Source organism: Humulus lupulus, chromosome X, assembly GCF_963169125.1.
Source record: "Humulus lupulus chromosome X, drHumLupu1.1, whole genome shotgun sequence".
NCBI lineage: Eukaryota > Viridiplantae > Streptophyta > Magnoliopsida > Rosales > Cannabaceae > Humulus > Humulus lupulus.
This window is the reverse complement of record NC_084802.1, coordinates 62,095,612-62,103,307: the sequence shown is the minus strand read 5'-3', so window position 1 is coordinate 62,103,307 and position 7,696 is coordinate 62,095,612. Positions and strand designations below refer to the sequence as shown.

Sequence of the window (7,696 nt, the reverse complement as noted above, 5' to 3'; positions counted from 1 at the left end):
ATGAACTTACACACCTTTTAATCTTCCCCATTCTTGATGAAACCTTTTGGCTGTATCATATAGATACTTTCATCAAGAAAGCCAATCAGAAAGGTTGTCTTGACGTCCATTTGACATATCTCATAGTCATAGGTGACAATTGTGGATAAGAGGATGTGAATGGATTTAAGCATGGCCACAGGAGGAAATGTTTCTTCATAATTAACACCTTTTCTCTGAGTGTATCCTTTGGCTACTAGCCTTGCTTTGAAAATCTCCACTTTCCCATCTACACATATTTTCTTCTTGTATATCCATTTGCACCCAATGGCCATGACATTTTCAGGTGGATCTACAACTTCCCAGACAAAATTGGAATACATAGATTCCATTTATTGGTTCATGGCCTCTTGCCATTTCTCCTTTCCATGATCATCTTTTGCCTCTTTGAAGGTTAATGGATCATCATTGTTTGTATCTAAAACTAGGACATATGCCTCATGTTCGTAGCGAACAGGTTGTCTCACAATCCTCCCACTATGACGTAGCACTGGGGTTTCCTTTTCCAGAATAGTTGTTTCCTTGGTTTTTCATTTATCATTTAATGATGATGATGAAAGTGATGGAATCTTATCAGTTGTGAGTTCCAAAACTACTTTGCTCTGAGGTTTATCATTATTCATATAGTCGTGTTCAAGAAAGATTGCATTTGTCGAAACAAATACCTTTTGGTCCTTTGGACTATAGAAGTAACCCCCTCTATTTTATGGAGCGTAGCCCACAAAAATGCACACTTCAGACCTTGAATCAAGTTTCCCTAATTTAGGTCTAAGAACATGAGCAGGACAGCCCCAAATACAGAAATGGTGCAAACTAGGTTTGTTTCCATTCCATAGTTCCAGTGGCGTTTTGCTTATGGTCTTAGATGGGACTACATTCAAAATTTAAGTTTCCGTTTGAAGTGCATATCACCAGAATGAGAGAAGAAGTGAAGATTATCTTAACATAGACCTTACCATGTCTAAAAAAATCCTGTTTCTTCTTTCAGAAACACCATTTTGTTGTGGCGTTCCTGGTGTTGTGAGTTAGGATATAATACCATGCTCCAACAAGAAATCTTCGAATTCTAAATCCAAATATTCCCCACCTCAATCAGATCGAAGTGTCTTAAGAGTTTTGCCTAATTTATTCTCAGCCTCAGCTTTGAATTCTTGAAACTTACCAAAGGTTTCAGATTTCCAAAGCAATAAGTAAGTATTACCATATCTTGAGTAGTCGTCAATAAAAATGATGAAATACTCATACCCACCTCTTGCTTATACATTGATTGGAATAGACATCGCTATGTACAAGCTCCAAAGGTTCTTTAGCTCTGTTGCCTTTCACTGAGAAATGGCGTTTGGTCATTTTGCCTTCTAGACAAGATTCACAAACTGGAAGAGTTCCAACTCTTATTCTTTCAAAGGTCCATCTTTTGTTAACTGGTTTGTCCTGTCTAGACCTACATGACCAAGTCTAAGATGCGAAAGATATGTGTCATCCTCACTTGAAACTTTTTGTCTTTTGTTTCCTTGCAGTTTTGCTACTTTAAATAATTATGAGTTATTAAGCGTTCATTCATTAGGTTTGAGCATATATTGTCCGTTCGTATGTTCTGAAACCATTTTTTGAAACCATTTTTTGAAAGAATTATCGCATTATTATTAAAAGAAATATCAAAAGATTGTTCACGCAACATAGATAAAGAAACTAAATTTCTAGAGAATCCCGGAATAAAATAAGCATTGTTCAAAACAAGATAATTATTCCCAAAATGTAAACGGATTGTTCCACTTGCATGGTCACCTCGCCATCAGCTAGGTCACTTGATGACTCAAGTATCTGCCTAGAAGAATTGACATGGTTAGTGGCTCCTGAATCTAAAACCTAGGATGACATATTGTCTTCCATTACAAAAGCTTCAAGTACAAGTAAATCATATTTACCTTTTTTTTCAGCTACGAGAGATACTTTCTACAGTTTCTCTTCCAGTGACCATTAACTCCACAATGGAAACATTTTCCTTTTGGTTCTTTCTTCTTGGAGTTACTCTCATTTTTATTCTCATTGGCTTTTGGTGCCTTCTTTCTTTTCTTGGACTTCTTGCCCTTTCATTTGTCCTTAACGTTGTTCTTCTTCCTTTTCTTGGATTTATCCTCGAAGTTTGAAGGTTTCTCATCTACCAAATTTTCCTCAACCTCTTTTGTAATGGATTTTTTAAAAGACTCAAATGTCTGTAGTTCATTCAACGGCTGGGTCATATTGAATTCCAACTTATTCATAATATAGTTGGTGGTGAACATAGAAAAGGCAGGAGTGAACGATTCAAGTATGATGCTTACTTGTATACGCTCATCAATGGTGGCCCCATGTTTTTCTCACTACAACAATATTTAGTATATATTACATTAAAGAATAGCATATATTTAGAAGTGCTATTATTAAGTGGGGGACTAAAAACACACGGAAGACATATTTTGGCGCCATATGAATAAAACTCAGGCGCCAAAATGAATTTCTGCCAAATTCCCTAAATCTAAGTTACCCTTTCTCTCAGCCTCCATCTCTCACTCACGAAGACTCACTCTGCCCTCTCCGCCCTCACGAAGTCTCTCCGCCCTCACCGCCTCACGAAGTCTCTCTCTCGTCTCGTCTCTCCAGAGTGGAGCTCTTTCTCCGTCTCGTCTCGTCTCGTCTCATCTTCTCAACTCATCTCTACCTCACGAAGACTCACTCTAGAGTGGAGCTCTTTCTCCGCCTCACGAAGTCACGCTCCAGAGTGGAGCTTCTCTGCCTCACGAGTTCTCTGCCTCACGCCCACTATCGTAGGTTCGTTTCTCTCATCCCTGCTATCACTTCATTGTTATGTTCTTTCACTTGAGTTGAATCCTACAACTAGCATCCTTGGAAGAAGGTGAATGGTCAGAGACTGATAAACCTTATTCTCTTTTGCAGAATTTGAACCACAAAAATATTGTGAAATATCTTGGATCCTTAAAGACTAAGAGTCACCTCCACATAATTCTTGAGTAAGTGGATGTAAAACTTGTGTATGATATTTAATTGTGTGACTTTTATTTTGGAAAGTCCTATTATTTACTCCGATTAAAATTTGTAGATATGTGGAAAATGGCTCACTAGCAAACATTATCAAGCCAAATAAATTTGGACCCTTTCCAGAATCACTGGTTGCGGTTTACATTTCACAGGTTTGTCAAAGTCCTTGCGGTTTGATTTATATTTCCCCCTCCTTTTTTAAATTATATCATTATGATATAGGTTTTGGAAGGCTTGGTATATCTACACGAACAAGGTGTAATTCATCGGGACATCAAGGGTGCTAATATATTAACAACTAACGAGGTAGATTTATATGTGTGTTTGTATATATTTATACATAGCTTCATTCCTTTGGATGTTTATTCACTATGTCGAAGTTATCAACTCAATAGCAATTTTAAGAATCTTTCACGTAAAGTGTTCCATGGTGCATTGATTTCATTATGGTTATCATATCTCTTAATTGTTAGTCTTTATGCATTGATGTTTGAATGGTGTGATACATATATTTTTATAAATATTTTATTTATTTTCTATCTCTAGTTCGAACATTATGACGCCACTCATAGTCTAAAATATTGTTTGGTAGTGATACCTAGAGAAATTTTTGAAGTCAATGTGTTGGTTAAAGTGATTGAAAATTTCAGGAAATAGTGTATAGCGTTATGTTTTTTCGCATTGTAGGAATGATAAATATATGTATATATATAAAAATAAAAGTAGATGAAAAGAGCCACTGTAAAGCAAAAACTCAAAAAATAAATAAATAAAGGACATTATGTACTGAGAGATACAAAATAACTCCAATCTCTGAGAAAAATAGAGAAATGAATTCATTTAAACTCATTCACTTTATGCAACCATACAACGTAATGTCTATTCTTATATGATATCCACTCTTTGTTACTGTTAGCATCTTCAAAGAATTATTATTATTATTATTATTGTAGTTAGGTTGGGGTTTTCTGCTGCAAATAGCCATATATTTAGTGCATGTCCTAAATATGCTTATACTCTTCATTATTTTTGTTGCTGTTCAAATTTTATTGTGCTTACTAAGATCCGTTGACAAGGTTACATCAAAGGTTTCTGAAGCTTGTAGTAGTAGTAGTACAGAGTCAAAGGTTTCTGAAGCTAGTAATAGTAGTAATAGTAGTACAAAGTCAAAGGTTTCTATAACCAGTGGTATTAGTACAGAGACAATGGTTTCTGAGCCCAGCAGAGAGTCAAAGGTTCCAGTACAGGAAACAAAGAAAAAAGATGCTTGTTGCATTCAGTGATAGGTGTTGAGTATATGTGAAATCTGTAACTCTATTGGGTTTACGAATTTCATCTACAGAAACCAAAATATGTAAAATAATTATAACATTGAAATCTATAAGATGGTTTAGTTTTCTTTGTTAAAAAAAAAAAAAACAGAATAAGAGCTGAACTAAAGGAGGTTATTATATTTTTTAATCAATGATCATTTGAGTATGTAAATAATATCTATGTCTTTGTTCATGTAATTTTTATTTTGATCTTATAAGCATGTTGTTCTTTCAATATGAGATAATTGTGACATGACTTTTTGATTTATTGGGTTCTCTACACAAGTTTCTAAATTTCTTTAACTCTTTCAGAAATTCAGAAAAGAAGACAAGCAACTTTAGGGAACTGAGGCATTTATAAAGGGATCTCATATTTTCATCTCAGCTAGGTTTGGTTCATTTGGCTATTTTTTCACTTTCAAGGTATTCATTATGTAATTTTTTTTAATGATGACTCCTAATTAAAGGTCGAATGATGTTGATAGTTTATTAATTGGTATGTAATTTTGCTTTCATTTTAGTGGCTTCATTGGATTTCAAATTGGAGGGAACTTTATTTGCAGCAGTTTGCAAGAGGTATGTTTTCTTTTATTTTTGTTAAAATACTTTGCAAATGTTAGAGGAGTTTGAATATCTTAGATATTCATCCATAGTGAAGTAGGTTCTAAGATTATTATTATTGTGTGCTGCGGTGAAAACAAAAGGTTGAGAACTTGTGTGTATTAGTGAAGTAGGTTCTGAGAAATTTGTGTGCTGCGGCGAGAAAAGGAAGAAAACTTGTGTGTTGATTGAATATTTTGAATTGATAATGATTGATGGTTGGTTAATAAATATGGCTAGAATGTTTTCTGATTTTCTGTTAGTTATTTGATGTATATCTAATAAACTTCAAAAACCATAGAAATTTGAAAGTAAAATCGAAACCCATGTGGGGAAATATATTAGAAAAATTATAGAAATAGCTTCTTGCAATTCAAAAACTTGGGTATTAAAATGTAAAACATTTTTTAGTGCAAGGCCAGTACATAAAATTTTTTAGTTTGAATATATACATCAAAAACCAAATACAAAAGAAAGAGTAACATCTCATTAACAAAAGTACTATTAGCACATAAACACATAAGGTAAAAAACGCCAAAAAATTCTTTACAATTTTTTGTTTATTAATTCTTTGATCATTGAACCGCCAAAAAATTCAACCCATAAAAAAAAGGTAAAAAACAAATTAGCACATAAGCACTTAATCATATCATCTCATGGCTCGACCATTTTACAATTTGTGCTTTTAGACACTTCAATCTTACAGTTAAGCATGATATATAATTGATGGGGGATGCCAATTATAGAGTGAAACTGCCAATATGATACGATAACTCAGTTCGAAGTTTTATCTTCTACTATATAACCTAAATCTTTATTTTTTTAAGGTGTCATTTTAAAGAGATAGCTTTAAGGTGGTCTGTAACTTCAACAACAGTAGTCATCACAATTTAAAACTGGTTTCTAAATGCATTTTTCAAATGAAACATTAACAATAAAACACTTGGTTTATTCAAAAGAAAAAAAAAACACTTGGGATGTGTCTCCAGGTCTAGGTGTTGGGCTGCATGCAGTAACCCTAATAGAAACAATAAAACATAATGTACATTTATATTAGAAATTGAATATTGTAAAATTTGTCACTGGTAAACATTCAGGCTTGTCAAGTGACAACATCACAGCTTCAAACGTAAGAACTAACATTTCCTAATACATGCAACGCTTCAAAGATTCAATGAATTAATTTAAAAATTCTAAGCATTTTTTGGAGGAAAAAAAATGTAATGTGCTGATTATTTCTCTAACTTGTCAAGTGAGAGAAAGAGACAAGTTAGAGAGAGAATCCGAATAAGTCTGATTATTCTTGAAACAAGTCTTACAATGTTATTGTTAGGTCTTCACACAACCTTAACTCTGAAACTATCCTAATAATACAAAGATAAAAATCTTAATCCTAAAAACATAAAAGATTTAATGTAATATGCTTCCTAAGATGTAATGTAATAACCAATATTCACGAGTTCATGAGTAGGTGACAAGCCAAAAACATCAAACAGTGCAAATAAATCTTCTAAAGTATGAGGATTTGAAGCTTTATTATCCATAAAACAGTAACTACTAGGTCCAATAGTGTTATGAAATTAAATTTTCTTATTCGTGAAATTCTCTTGGCCCTTGAAATATTTTGGCCCATGTAGAAATTACAAATTAGCTCCCATCAGTCACTCTTGAACAGACAAAGAATTAATCAAATTTCATGTAATTTTATTGCTGAAACTCCTTTCCCACGCAACAATTGACTTTTTTATAAATTTTAAATTGAAAAAGGAAAATGCTACCCAAAAAGAAAACTAAAAAAAAATAAGGAAAGAAAATGGAATAATCAGCTTATGCTTGTGACATTAAAACTCTTATAATTCTTTTAAAAAAAAATATCATACCTCAAATCTATGATATTGATCAACAGCTGTGTTTGCATTACTGAAGTCTAAAATTCTCCCTGTAATACCATACAAGTAACAAACATCAACCACTATATCTTCATCTAATGCTTAGAAAAGAAATTATGCATTACTTAAAAGTTATCGAACAATTTTTTTGAAGTTCTCACCTGGTTGTTTTGTAAATGTATCCCATATACTAACTCCTTTATTTCCCTCATCAGAAGCTCCCTCAAACTACCATATTGAAATAGATATCAAATTCTTGAACTGACAATACTCTTTATATATATATATACATATATATATATATATGTATATCTCATACTCCAATTGCAATATGTTTCCTAAATGAAAATACAGAGAAAAAATAACATAAGTATACCTGGTAAGCTGAAGAAGCAGTTCCAAAAATGAACCCATCTGGGAAATTAGCTCTGCTGAGAGATTTTATACTTCCAAATATAAATATATATTTATATCAAATATATATATAAATATAAATATATATAATATTTCTTTGAGATGAGGATTGAAAATGCCAGAATTATCTCAAGTTTAGCAATAAGACTAAATAAACAGCTTAAATTCATTTCTGAACTCAAAATCAAGTAATTTTAAAAATCAAATCATATAGTATATTTTGGTTGATACAATTTTGTATTTACCATTACATAGACTTATCAAAATTTTGCTTTTTGTTGGTTAGAATAGGACAACTAAGTTGGTGTTCATGTTGGATAAAAATTGCCTACGCTTCAATAGGTAATAAGAATTAGGGATTCAATTAGTGCTAGCTTAGTAAAATTAGTAACTTACTATATTTGT

General features: G+C 32.6%; 2 long non-coding RNA genes across 2 annotated transcripts; one reads left to right on the top strand and one right to left on the bottom strand.

Moving 5' to 3' along the window:
* Positions 1 to 2,968: 2,968 nt before the first annotated feature.
* LOC133807069 (uncharacterized) lies at positions 2,969 to 3,371 on the top strand. Its single transcript, XR_009879146.1, has 3 exons — positions 2,969 to 3,047; positions 3,137 to 3,227; positions 3,298 to 3,371. It is a non-coding gene; the product is annotated as an uncharacterized LOC133807069 (long non-coding RNA).
* Positions 3,372 to 6,699: 3,328 nt separating this feature from the next.
* LOC133805080 (uncharacterized) lies at positions 6,700 to 7,331 on the bottom strand. The gene is made up of 3 exons (XR_009878824.1): positions 7,254 to 7,331; positions 7,039 to 7,105; positions 6,700 to 6,927 (listed from the first exon to the last, which is right to left on the bottom strand). It is a non-coding gene; the product is annotated as an uncharacterized LOC133805080 (long non-coding RNA).
* Positions 7,332 to 7,696: the final 365 nt, after the last annotated feature.